General features: G+C 37.4%; 1 protein-coding gene across 1 annotated transcript in view; it reads left to right on the top strand.

The window, feature by feature from the left end:
• LOC101421072 (serine palmitoyltransferase 1) overlaps positions 1-14,715 on the top strand; it is a 222,381-nt gene that overhangs the window by 118,786 nt on the left and 88,880 nt on the right. Inside the window, exon 8 of the mRNA XM_071216571.1 lies at positions 635-745. The gene's annotated coding sequence lies outside the window, so the exon portion shown is untranslated. Of the gene's footprint in view, positions 1-634 lie in introns of the transcript that reaches the window.

The raw sequence follows: 14,715 nt of genomic DNA, 5'->3' as shown, positions 1-14,715 counted from the left end.
CCAGGGATAATGCAATTTACATTTTTAGAATAAGCAGAGGTCATTTTTCCAGTTTCATAACCCCTTACCAAAAACCATGGCATCTAAATAGATTCATTATGTAGAATAGAGAGAAAATACGTTAATTTCAGAAACTGCTTTGGAAATTTCAGGTGAGAATTATTTAGATGCTAAATGGTTTTAATCAAAATAAACTGCCAGTCCACAATATTGTAGCTATTGCTATATCCAGAGAGAGATACATGGTCTTTATTTTACAAAGAGTAAAACTTTATGAAGAGGACTGTAAATGAGTATTTGATTCAGTTACTCTTAAGTATACACTAAATTCACACAAAGATACATGCATCCAACATAAATACATATAGCCACCACTGTTGCCAGTCTGGGAAATGTGGCTTTACGAGAAGCTGTTTTTGTCCTGTGGTATCCTAGCTCATAATTACAATGACACAAATGATGCCAGTGAACTTTAAGACTTTTCTTGACCAAAAAGAAAAGATAAACACTTATAAAATGAACTCAAGGCTTTTAAAGTTCCTGCATTGTAATGCTTCATGCAGTGTCCAATACCTTTTATGGCTTTCATTCACAGAAGTAATGAACAAATACACAGACATTTTATTCTCTACAGGAGCCATCCTTTCAGGAACTTGTTTTTGAAATGTGGAGACGCGCATTGCATCTCGGAATACCACAGTGAGATGTTTAAATCACAAATGCAGGTATGTGAACACTGAATTCTTCTCAGAAGCCTTTTTCTTTCAACCTATCTTTATGTATGTTTTAAGTTTTTAAAAGATGCCTAAGTCATTGTGAGTTCTTCTTGGAATTCAGTGTATTCTGCAGAATGTAATGATTCTCAAATAATGACATGAAATGAGTTTACATTCAATCATAAAATTCCTTTTTTTTTAATCCCCCCCACTTGTGGCTTTTTTTGCATGCTGTCTGCTTTCTGTGTCCATTTGCTGTGCGTTCCTTTGTGTCTGTATTTATTTATTTAATTTCCCCTCTCCCCCTTGTGGCTTGCTTGCTGTCTGCTCTGTGTCCATTCGCTGCATGCTCTTTTGTGTTTTTGCTTGTCCCCCTTTTTTTTTGTTGCATCACCTTGCTGAGTCAACTCTGCACAATGCTTGTGGGCCAGGCAGTGCTCCACAGCATCTGCAGGCCATGCAGCTCTCCACAACATGCAGGCCAGCCTGCCTTCACAAGGAGGCCCGGAATGCGAACCCAGGGCCTCCCATATGGTAGACAGGAGCCCAACTAATTGAGCCACAGCTGCTTCCCCTAGCCCACTATTTTTTAAAACAACATACCTTCATATTAACCTTTATGGTTTTCATTGGATTTCCAGAACATCTTGGGACCTGTGCAGAAAACCATTCTTTTACAGGAAAATTCATCACTCTGTATTTGAAACAGTTACATTATCAAAAATAAAAGATAGTCTGTTATTAGCTGTGGTGGTTTGAGTCTTGTGGATCCCAGAATATCATGTCCTTAGAGCTAATCCATTCCTGTGGTTGTAAACTTATTGTAGGGGGGAGTTTTGATTACATTACTCCAGTCAAGGCCTTGATTAGATGGCGTGACCCAGGGTGTGTCTTAATCCTCTTCCTGGAGTCCTTTATAAACAGAAATTAAAAGCCACAGATACAGTAAAAGGCTGCAGAGACAGAGAGGAACCCAGAAGCCGAGAGAGAAGGCCCTGCGAGCCAAAGCTGAGATCCATGGAACAGAGAAGCTGAGAGGAAGCCATTTAGCCAGAAGCTGAAAACAATGAGGCCTGGAGGAGAGGGGAGAGGACTGGACGCTGCCCTGTGCCCGGTCACCCACAGCCACAGCTCAGGGAGAAGCATCTTCTGATGATATTTAATTTGGACACTTTCATGGTCTTGGAAGTGTAAGCTTTTAAATTAATAAATCCCCATTGTAAAAACTGGTCCATTATTATATTGCTTCGCAGCCTTTAGCAAACTATAACAGCAGGAAAAGACAACTGGAAAAATGTCTAAAAGCTATATAGCAAGAAACCACATTTAACACTTCGTTCAGTTACCTTTGTAATAAGAAACACTGATGTGCCAATATTCATAGCAATGTTATTAACAATCGCTAAAACCTGGAAGCAACCCAAGGGTCCAACAAATGAACAGATAAACAAGAATATGGCATTCATATACAATGGAATATTATCATTAAAAGAGAAGTTCTGATACTACTATGATGGATGGACCTTGAAGTTGTCAATGTTGAATGACATAAGGCAGACACTGAAGGACATATACTACTATATGATCTCACTTATGTGAAATAATGAGAATTTGCAAATTCAGAGAGACAGTAATAGAGTACAGGTTACTAGGGACAGAGGGAAGGGAGACTGGAGTGTTAATGCATTATGGGTTCAGTGTTTCCACTTGGGGTGCTGGAACATTTCAGTAATGGATCATAGTAAATTATAGTACAACTTTTTAAATGTGGTTAATGCTAATGAATTGTGTGCTTAGAAGTGGTTGAGATGAGAAGTTCTAGTTTGTATATATATGTTGCTGCAATTTAAAAAGAGAATGACTGTAGAAACAATGATAATTAAATGCAATGCATGATCCTGGATTGAAAACAATAATGGAGGAGAAAATATCCAAAGCACATTATGTGTTTTATAAATTTTTAAATTTTTCTAAAAGATACATAGATCATACAAAATATTACATTAAAAATATAATGATCCCATATATCCCACTCCCCATCCCCCCCTCCACTCCTCCCACATCACCAAATTCTTTCATCAGTGTGCATTTGATGAATACATTTTGGAGTACTGCTACATGCATTAATTATAGTTTACATTGTAGTTTACACTCTGCCCCAGTCCATTCAGTGGGTTATGGCAGGATGTATGATGTCCTGCATCTGTCCCTGCAATATCATTCAGGACAACTCCAAATCCTGAAAATGCCACCATATCACACCTCTTTATCCCTCTCCCTGCCCTCAGCATCTCCTGTGGCCACTGTCTCCACATCAGTGACACAGTTTCTTCCATTGCTAGAGTCACAATAATTCTATAGTAGAATACTAGTAAGTCCACTCTAATCCATATTTTATTTCTCATCCTGAGGACCCTGGGACATCGATGCCGACTCCACCTCTATCTCAAGAGGAGCCTAGATCCCACATGGCTGATGATGTAATTCTCCTACTTGCAGTTGTAGACTCTCTCAGTTCCCTAATGTGGTGATTGACCATCCCCACCGCCTTGTTAGCTGACATGGGCATGTCTAACAAACCAGAGAGTAGGTGCTACAACTCTGCTGTGGCTCAGGGCCCAGCCGGCACACAGTCAGTACAGACATTCAAGTTTCCCAAGCATACACCAACCCCAGCATCAACCACAGGTTCAGTAAAATTGACAGAAGAGGCATGTATGGGAAGGTCACATCTGAGTCCAACTCCATCACATTCAGGAGCACAAATTCCAAAGTAGGGCCCACTGCAAGGCACTGAATTCCAGAGCTATCTGTCATACCCGTAGAACCTGTGTGTCTCTTTAGCCCTCAGGAGCACCAGTACCTTGGGTTGTATCTACTATGGTTGTCTCTGAGATCCTGCTGAGATGTGCATAAGCATGATCCCTCTGATGACCTCCCAACTCACTTTGAATTCTCTTAGCCATGTAAACTCATTTGTCTTTACTGCTTCCCTCTTTCATTCAATGTCTTTTTCTAGTTGCATCACCACCTGGTGCTTGGTAGAAATCCCTCAGCACCAGGGAGGCTCATCCCGGGGAGTCATGTCCCACACTGGGGGGATGGTAATGCATTTACATCCTGAGTTTGGCTTAGAAAGTGGCCACATTTGAGCAATATGGAGGCTCTCTGGAGGTAAGTTTTAGGCACCTTGCAGCTGTAGACCTAGTTGAAATTTCCAGCACACAGGCTTTTAAGCATAGTCATCAGTATCAAGTACCCATCATTGGACCTTCCTTCTTCACTGGTCTTTGTCCGGGCACTTGGGAGATTGTTGCCATTCCATTGGGGATTATGGCAGAGTTCCCCAGAATGTGAAATCAGCACTCCCTCAGCTGTCATGTGAAACTCTACCCACTATGTCAATACCCAACAAACAACTGAACATATCCATATACTTTATATGCATGCCCTGGAGAACTCCCTCCCACCCATGCATACCCCATCAATGACAACCCCCATCAGTGTTCCTCCTCTGCCATAGTTGAACCTTTCTGTGATCCAAAACTTCTTCAAAAATGAAGTCTAATATATTGCCAAAATCTATTAATAGGAAAATAAAATAGTAATGATAGGCTTTAAGATTAGAAATAGAATGCATAATAATTTAGAAAAAATAAAGTAAAAAATAAATTGAGGTATTAATAAAATGAAAAGTACCATAAAAATTTGTTTATAATGTTTTCCTTTCATCACTGTAATAGGTGTTGGCCTGTATGTACAATGGGAAGACAATCCATTCCATTTCTTCCTCAGTGTCTATATTCTTTTTTTTTTCCTATGTTTTCAAAAAAGTTTTAGATCACAGTTAAAGTCACATATACAATATATGGGACTCCATGTACCCAAGAGCAAATCCTTTTCCACCTTCCCCAGGAATGGTCTTTTTACACGTGGATGTCACATTTGCTGCAACTGATGTACAGATATTGAAACAGAGCTGCCAACCATGGTTCCATTATGGTTTACATTATGGTTTACATTTTAGATTATATACTTTTATATGTTTTTGGTGGTGTTTAACATGGCCTGTTCCCATCATTGCAAGATCATGTAGAACACCTCTGTTGCCCCCCAGTTACCCCCTCTTCCAGCTATTCTATTACTCTCACCCCCTCTCCTCAGGTCCTACAGTGACAACCATGCATCACTGCTTTAAGGACAAGATTGCTAGATTCTTGCAACAATGCTGAGGGCTTGACACACTAGTCGGTCCTCCCTGATTGGGAGCAACCATGCTCTCGAGAGACACCCTCCTCTCTGTTTGAGAACACCAGGCCTCTGCAGGATGGGAGTATTACACCTTCCTGCTCATTGTATTGATCTCCATCCACTGATAGAACACACTATGACATGATGAGCACTCATACACTCCCTAGAAGCCTGCCTCATATGCACCCTGTGACAGATGCCCCCAGTCAACACCTTAACCCAGTAACCCTTCCTTGTTATATTTTCTAAAGAGTTTTCTCAACATTATACTTTCCACCACATACCCAACAATCTCCCGTATTCACCTGCTCCCTCCCAACCCTCCCCCAATTCCATGGACCATCTGGCCCACCCTCCTAACCCTAGCCCCCTCAAGCCTATAATGCCCCAACCAATAGTATCCCTATGCCCCCATCTTATCCCTTCACTGCACAACTACTTCCCTCCACTTTATCATAGATTTTGCTCATGTGGGCATTGGTTCACTTCCTTCTTCTCCCTCCCACCCCATTTCTTGTAATCCTATCTTCCAGTCTCTAACTCTCTGAGACAGCTTGATTTGCTTAATTCATATCAGAGAAGTCATGTAGTATTTGTCCTTCAATGCCTGGCTTGCTTCTCAACTTAATGTCCTCAAGATTCATCCATGTTACCCCATGTGTTAGTACTGTAATCCTTCTTACAACTGAGTAGTATTCCATTGTATGTATATGCCACATTTTGTTTATCCATTCATCTGTTGATGGACATTTGGGTTGGTTCCAACTTTTGGCAGTAGTGAATAATGCTGCTATGAACAGTGGTGTGCATATATCAGTTCATGTCCTTGTTTTCAGTTCTTCTGGGTATATACCCAGCAGTAGAATTTCTGGGTCATATGGCAGATTTATAGGTAGTTTCTTGAGGAACTGCCAAACAGTGCTCCAGAATGGCTGGATCCTTCTACACTTCCACCAGCAGTGGATGACAGTTCCCATTCCTCCACATCCTCTCCAACACTTGTAGTCCTCGGTTTTTTTAATAGCCACCAGTCTAATGGGTGTAAGATAGTATCTTATTGTAGTTTTGATTTACATTTCCCTCATAGCTAGTGATATTGATCATGTTTTCATGTGCTTTTTAGCCATTTGTTTTTCTCTTTAGAAAAACTATCTGTTCACATCTCAAAATGGGCTGTATGTCTTTTCATTTTTGAGAGCTAGGATTTCTTAATATATGCTGGATATTAGGTTCCTAACAAATATATGATTACCAAATATTTTCTCCCAATGGGTAGGCTGCTTTTTTTTTTTTTTTACTTTCTTGATAAACTCCTTTGAGTTGCAAAAGTCTTTAATTTTGAGGAGGTCCCATTTATCTATTTATTCTTTCACTGCTCTTGCTTTGAGTGTGGAGTTCATGAAGCCATTTCCTATTACAAGATTCTATAGATGCTTCTGTACATTGTCTTCCAAGGATTTGATGTTCTTGGCTCTTATATTTAGATCTTTGATCCATCTTGAGTTGATTTTTGTGTCAGGTGTGAGATGGTAATCTTCTCTCATTCTTTTGCGTATGGATATCCAGCTCTCCAAGCACCATTTGTTGAAGAGGCCATCCTCTCCCAGTTGAGTGGGCTTTGTGACCTTGTCGAATATTAGGTGACTGTATATCCGAGGATCTATATCTGAACTCTCAATTATGTTCAATTGGTCTGTATGTCTATCCTTGTGCCAATATCATGTCATTTGACTACTCTACCTTTGTAGTATGTTTTAAAGTCAAATAGTGTGATTCCTCCAGTTTCATTTTTCTTTTTCAGTATATCTTTGACTATTTGATGCCTCTTTCCTTTCCAAATAATTTGCATAATTAGTTTTTCCAGTTCAATAAAAAATGCTGTGTTGTTTTTATTGGGATTGCATTAAATCTGTAGATCAGTTTTGGTAGGATAGACATCTTAATGATATTTAGTCTTCCTATCCATGAACAGGGAATATTCTTCCATTTATTTTTTTTCTTTTTTGACTCCCTTTAATAGTATTGTATAGTTTTATGTGTATAAGTCTTTTACATCTTTAGTTAAATTTATTCCTAGGTATTTGATTTTATTATTTACTATTATAAATGGTATTTTTTCTTTATTTCCTCCTCAAATTGCTCATTATTGATTTACAGAAATGCTAATGATTTTTGCACATTCATTTTATAACCTGAGACTTTACTGAACTCATTTATAAGTTCTAGAAGCTTTGTTGTAGATTTCTCAAGATTTTCTTTATATAGGATCATGTTGTCTGCAGGTAGTGAAATTTTTACTTTTTCCTCACCAATTAGGATGCCTTTTATATCTGGTTATTGCCTCAGTGCTCAAGCAAGTACTTCTAACACAATGTTAAATAGGAAGGGTGATTGTGGGCATCCTTGTCTTGTTCTTGATCTTAGAGGGAAAGATATTAGGATTTCACCTTTGTAAATTTTGTTAGCTGTTGGTTTTACTATGTACCCTTTTTCATGTTCAGAAAGTTCATTCTATTCCTATCTTTTGCAGTGTTTTTATCAGGAGAGGGTGTTGTATTTTGTCGAATGCTTTTTCTGCATCTATAGATATGATCATGTCATTTTTTTTGCTTGATCTGTTTATGGGGTGTATTACATTGATTGCTTTTCTTATGTTGAACCATCCTTGCATATCAGGGATGAAACCCACTTGGTCATGGTCTATAATTCATTTGATGTGTTGTTGAATATGATTAGCAAGAATTCATGGAGGATTTTAGCATCTAGGTTCATTAGAGAGATTGATCTATACTTTTCCTTTCTTGTGTTGTTGTCTTTGTCTTTGGTATTAGGGTAATACTGGCATCATAGAATGAGTTAGGCAATGTTCCTTCTATTTAGATTTTTTGAAAGAGTTTAATCAAGATTGGTGTTAGTTCTTTCTGGAATGTTTGGTAGAATTCACCTATGAAGCTGTCTGGCCCAGGGCTCTTCATATTTGGGAGGTTTTTAATGACTGATTCTGTCTTTTACTTGTGGTAGGTTTGTTGAGATCATCAATTTCTTCTTTTGTCAGGGTAGGCTGCTTATGTGTTTCTAGGAATTTGTCCATTTCCTCTAAATTGTCCTTTTTGTTAGCATATCGTTATTCAAAATATCCTATGATAGTGTTTTTCTTTGAGGTCAGTGGTGATACCACCTTTCTCATTTCTTATTTTGTGAATTTGCATCTTCTCTCTTTTTTTCTTTGTTAGTCTAGCTAAGTGTTAATTTTATTTCCCTTCTCAAAGAACCAGTCTTTTTAAATTTTTTCTAGTGATTTTTTATTTTCTATTTCATTTAGTTCTGCTTTGATCTTAGTTATCTCTTTCTTTCTTCCATTGGGGTTAGTTCTTTTTTCACTAATTCCTCCAACTGTGCAGTTACATCTTAAGTTTTACCTCTTTCTTCTTTTTTGATATATGAATTTATGGCTATGAATTTCCCTGTCAGGACAGCTTTTGTTGCATCCCATACATATTGATATGCTGTTTTGTCATTTTCATCAGTTTCAAGGTAGTTACTTATTTCTTTTGAGATTTCTTCCTTGACCCATGATTTGTCTAAGAGTTTGTTGCTTAACTTTCATATCTTGATGCCTCATCTGGGTCTCTGGCCCTTGCAGATTTCCAGCTTCATTCCACTGTGGTCAGAAAAATTCTTTTGTATGATTTCAGTCTTTCTGAATTCATTGAGACTCTCTCTGTGGCCTAGGTGTGGTCTCTCATAGAGAATGATCCATGTGTACTTGAGAAGATTGTATATCCTTATCTATGTGGGTCTAGTGTTCTGTGTCTGCCTATTAGGTCCAGATCCTCTAATATCTTATTCAAAGTCTTTGTTTCTTTATTAACTGTGTGTTGAGATATTCAGTCTAATGGTGATAATCATGTATGGAAGTCCCCCACTATATTTGTAGAGGAATTTATTCTTCCACTTAGTTTTCCATTGTTTGCCTCATATATTTTAAGTGCATAAATATTTATGACTCCTCTTTCTTTTTGAAAGATTACCCCTTTTTCTAATATATAATGTTCACCTTTGTCTCTCAAAATACTTTTGCATTTAAAGTCTATTTTATCTGATATTATTATACCTACTCCTACCCTTTTTTGGTTATTGTTTGCTTGTAAGATTGTTTTCCAGCCATTCACTTTCAACCTCCTTGAATCCCTGGGTCTAACGTGGGTTCCTTGTAGACAGCATAGAGATGGCTCATATTTCCTTATCCATTCTGCCAATCTGCGTCTCTTGACTGGTTTGTTTATTCCAGTAACATTCATTGTTATTACTCTCAAGGAATTACTTTCATTAGCCATATTTTCTTTGGATTTGTATATGTCATATGTTGTTTTTATTTCTGTCTTTTTAATTGTTCTTCTACTTTCCTCCAAATCTGTCTCACCTATTTTTTTCTTTCCTCCTGCAGAACTCCCTTTAATATTTCTTGAAGGGCAGGTTTCTTATTGGCATACTCTCTTAATTTCTGTTTATCTGTGAATATTTTGAACTCTTCATCATTTTTGAATGCCAACTTTGCTTGAAAGAGTATTTTTGGCTGGAAATTTTTTTTCTTTTAGTACTTTGACTGTGTCATACCAATGCCTTCTTGCCTCCATGGTTTCAGATGAGGAATCAACACTTAATATTACTGAGCTTCCATTTTACATGATGGTTCTCTTTTCTCCTGCTGCCTTCAGTCTTTTCTCTTTGTTTTGAGCATTGGATAATTTGACAAGTAAATATCTTACGCTAGACCTGTTGGGATTTACACTAGCGTGCACTGTGCTTCCTGGACATGTACATCCATCTCCTTCAATAGGCTTGGGAAGCTTTCAGCCATTATTTCCTCCAACTCCCCTTCTGTCCCCTTTCCCTTCTCTTCTCCTTCTGGGATGCCTGTAATGTGTATGTTTGTGTGTTTTGTGTTATCATTCAAATCCCTCAGCCCCTGCTGGATTTTTTCTATCTTTTTATCTATCAATTCTTCAATCCGTTTGATTTCAGATGTACTGTCTATCACATCACTAATTCTTTCCTCTGCTTCTTGAAATCTGCTGTTATTTGCTGAGAGTGTATTTTTGTTTCCTTGGATTGTCCTGTTCATCAGTATCATATCTGTTATCTCTTTGTGTATGTTTACAAGTTCCTCAGTATGCTCTCCAAGTGTCTTCTTAATATTCTTAATCTCTTCCTTCACTTCATTAAGTTAGTCCATGATGTTTTTTTGGAGAGCTTTGATTAGTTGTTTGATGTTCTGTTCCTCTTCCTGGTTTTTAATTTGTTCATTGGACTGGGCCATGTCTTCCTGATTATTGGTATGGTTTGTAATTTTTTGTTTCTGTCTTGTCATCATTTTTATCTTGGTGGGCTGTTCAGTTATTAGCTTCTTCCTCTAGTCTTGGGTTTTTCTAGGTGCTGTTTTTGTATGTTAAGTTTTCTCCTTGATACTTTGTTCTTCTTATTCTATTTCCTTGTTGTTGTCTAAGTTACCTTTAAGAAAAAAGATTAGGGACAGGGAAAACAAAAGAGGTAAGAAAAGAAAAAAATGTAGTAGTATTGGTAGTAAATTTTAGCAGAAGAACCACATAAGACTTAGGAGAATGAGTATTAAACTCATGTAAGCAGTGTAGCATTATAGGAATAAGAAAGTAGAGTACCTACAATGAAATGGGAAACTGAATATGGAGAAGAATATGGTATGAATTAAAAGGCTAGTGTGACCAGGAGAGAGGGAGAGAGAAAAGAGAGGACAGTAAGATAAAGAGTTAATAAAAGATAGAAAACAGAATAGAGGCGCTAGAAATAAAAGGTCAGAAAAATTGGAGGCTAAACAAAGAGAGGTGGAATGTAAGAGCAACAACAGAAGGTGGAAGGTAGAAAGACATAGGAAGGAAAAAAGATAGTATTGGTAACCAAAATCAGTACACACAGGAAACAGGAAATTGAGGTTGAGGAAGCACAGCAAACAGAGAAGCCAGCAGCACCTAATTGAAAAAAGAAAAAACAAAAGAAAAATTGGGGGGATAAAGAGGAAGGCAAGACAAGGTAACAAGAAAAAAAAGAAAAAACACAAGTCCTCCAGCAAGGAGTCAACCAAACAATATAAAATAAAACAACAACAGACTTCCCTGTTAAGCTCTTATTTAGGGAAAATAAGAGGCCCAGAGGTGGCTAATGCAAAGATAATATCTATGTTTTCCCTATCTCAGAGTATCAGCTAATATCCCTGTCAGTCATTACTCTCAGAGGAGCTGGAACTGAACCAGAGACCTTGCACATTGGAGGCTGAAACTCCTCCACTGAGCCAAACCCTCCTTCAGAGAAACCTGCTTCTCAAAAAAAGCCCCTTTCCAGGGGCAGGATGGACTCTTTGCCATTGAGTAAACTGGTTAGGAATCTGCCCTTCCCCCTTTCTCCCTTTCCCACTTCCCGCTCTCCCAGGGCAGCAGGAAGCCCATGTGAGAGCTCCCCTCAGAGATTCAAATGGGACCCTGGTGAACCAGATCACCACAGAAAATGATGACTCTCAGTCTCTGAGAGAGAACACCCACACCTTACTGGGAACCATAAATATGCTTTTGGCAGCCTACCAAGCACTTCCTACTGTCCCCTCCTTAGGTGTGTTGCACAGGATTAGTTAGTTGCCTGGCTCTTCCTTCTAGACTTAACCACAGAGTATAGGTAAATCATGCTGCCTCGGCAGATTTGCCTCTTCCCCTTCCTAGTTTCTCCTGGAGCCAGCTGGTATGCTCCACAAAGCTCAAAAAGGGGGTCCAGACAACTGAACCCACACTCATAGAACCCTCTCCACTATTCACCAGAACCCTCCCACTCTTGGAGTTCTCCAGCTGTGTGTCTGATAAGGTTTGGAGGAAGTCAAGGCTTCTTGCCCTGGGGGAGGGACCAAAACCCCGGGTTTTACCTTGAGCTGTCACTCTCCTCTTGCACTCTCTCTGCATGATGCCCAGCAGCCTCCTGCTTTGTGGGTTCCCAAAACAGCTCACTCAGGCAGGATTTTGTCCCCACTCAGCCTTTTTTTTGTAAGAGAGATGATGAAGGTGCACTTACTCTGATGCCTTCTTGTCCTGCCTCCCACAAAGCACATTATTGAGACTACTGAAAAAACTGGAATATGGGCTTTCTATAATTGTTATATTCTTTAACTATGAATCCGTGTATTATGTTTATATTAATGTTAAACTTTTTTAACTTGATAGCTGTACTTAAGGTGGTTACATAACTGAGTGTTCTTAGGCAATGCACATGGAAGGTTAAATTTTAGAGAAGCATGATATATGCTCCTTACTGTGAAATATTTAGAAAAGTAGATAAGTAGGTAGATAGGCAGACAGACAGATAAGATGAGATAAGAAAGGTGGCAAAATGCTAGTAGTTGAATATCTGGGTAGAGGATATATTGGAGTTGTATGTATTTCTTTATAATTATTTTTGCAACTTTCCTTGAAGTTTGAAGTTGTTTCAAAATAAAATATTTAAAAAACATAAAAAGGTAGACATTGAGTATTTTAAAAATAAAGTCTGCCAACTGGTGAACTATCTAGAAACAACCCCAAATGATTTTAAATTAAAGAAGTGCATGTATTTAAAATAAGAGAGACATATAAAATAAAATTAGGCCAATTTTGAAAATTAAATCATTTTTGGAAGGAAATTTCATCACAATACTTAGTTTGAAACAATGAGATGAGTCCAAAAGGGAAGTATTATATTCCTTATCATTGTATGCATTTAAGAAAAGGCTTTTTTCACCAGGAGTCATAGATGTTTTTTAGAATATGTGCTTTAGATGAAAAGTCAAACCAACAGTTCCCAAGTTTCTTTTTAATGTTTGTGTTCTGAGGTTCTAACCTTGGTTCAACATCAAGGAGCTCTCATGGGAGACCTACAGTACTTGTCGAATTCTGTGAACATCATTTAAGCTTATTGCTGGTTCTTATAATGACTATTTTATGTACTATGTAGACATTTTATAAATTTTCCTTTGCTTCATCTGCCAGGCACATTCATACATATAGGGTATTATATGTGTATATATATACACATACATAAACACACTGTACATATATACATTTTCTTATATTAATATTCACATGCATCCACTTATATAAATATTTGAATTATTCTCTTTTAGTAAGATTTTATAACATTTCTTATAATTGTTCATTATATGCTTGTTCGTTACTCATATGAACATTTAACAACATGAAACTATGTGTTCAGGGATATTATGAGCAGACTTTCATTTTAAAAAAGTGTGGATTCAACTCATTATCTTGGTTTTTCTCTTTATAACAGTTCTTAAATTTATGTGTTTCTTTTCAGTGTGAAACAATATATTTTCAGTCAGTTGTATGGTTCTTTTAACAGTTATAAATAAGTAAGGCAAGGTTTAAAATATCTTAATAAAATTAAAATTTTTTAAGGACAGAAAATTGGTAAGAATTATAAAAATTGAACAAAGCAACCTGACAATTCCAGAATCAATGCTTTGGAGCCAACATAAACTTAGTAAATGAGTATATCTGTGCTTAATTTATGTTTTGAATCAGGTGTCTGTGTGATTTATACCATGGTTCCTTACCATATAAGCCTCTCTACAGAGCAACTCACAAAATGACAAGCGATTTTTTTAGAGCAAGCCTTGAGAAGAGCCAGAGAGTGTGTATGAGCAAGGCAGAGTCACAGCCTTTTATAATCTAATCTACAAAGTGACCTGCCACACCTTTGCTGTGTTACATTAATTACAAGCAACTCACTAGGTCCAGCCCACACTGAAGGAGGCAGGAGCCAGTTCAAGAGCCAGCTACCAAACTGTCCACACTCTGGCCTCCAGTGATTCACATTACTTCCCCATGAAAAATATATTCACCCCCTCCGTGGGTTCCCCAAAGTCTCAGGCCATCACACCATGCGTACCAACTCTAAAAGATCATAATTTAAATAAGATCCACGCATGAAAGTGTCTTTTTGGAGGTAATTCCTTGGGTAACATCTAGAGCAGTGCTGTGCAAATAAAACTGAAAATGAGCCACTTAGGTAATTTAAAATTTTCCAATATCCATATTAAAAGTAGAATAAAATAGATGATACAGTTTTAATAATATATCTTAACTTGATATATCCACAATATAGTAATTTCAAATTACAGTCAACATAAAATGGTTGAATGAGATTTTCAGAAAATCCTCTTCCCCTGAGTCAATGATAACACTGTACAAAATTGCACTACACTAATAGTGAACCCGAAGTTGAACCATGAACTATAGTTAATGGTACAATTATTAAATGTACTTTAATTAATTGTAACAAATATACATACTAATGCAAGGTATTATTTATAAGGTTGTATACAGCAATCCTGTATTTTATGCATGATTGTTCTGTAAACCCACAACTTCTCTAATAAAGGGGAAAACAAAAGACTTGGTAACTCAGTGTCACAAAGTACAAAATGAAGAAGTCCCGGTTGGAGGGAACTCTTATTGTGTAATGTTTATCTTTCGTCTCTAATAAAATGAGAAACATATCTTCAAAAAAAAAAAAGAAACTATTGAAAGAAGAGTAACTAAGCCGAAAGCAAGTAGAAGGAGGAAAATAAAACTTTTAATGAAAATCGAGGAAATAGAAAACAGGAAAAAATACAGAAAATAAATGAAACCAAACTTTCTTTCTTAAAATATCAACATTAACAACTTTTTTTTAAAAA

The sequence above is a fragment of the Dasypus novemcinctus genome, chromosome 8, assembly GCF_030445035.2.
Source record: "Dasypus novemcinctus isolate mDasNov1 chromosome 8, mDasNov1.1.hap2, whole genome shotgun sequence".
NCBI classification, from domain to species: domain Eukaryota; kingdom Metazoa; phylum Chordata; class Mammalia; order Cingulata; family Dasypodidae; genus Dasypus; species Dasypus novemcinctus.
Note: the sequence above shows the minus strand (reverse complement) of the source record. Positions and strands in the feature narration are given on the sequence as shown.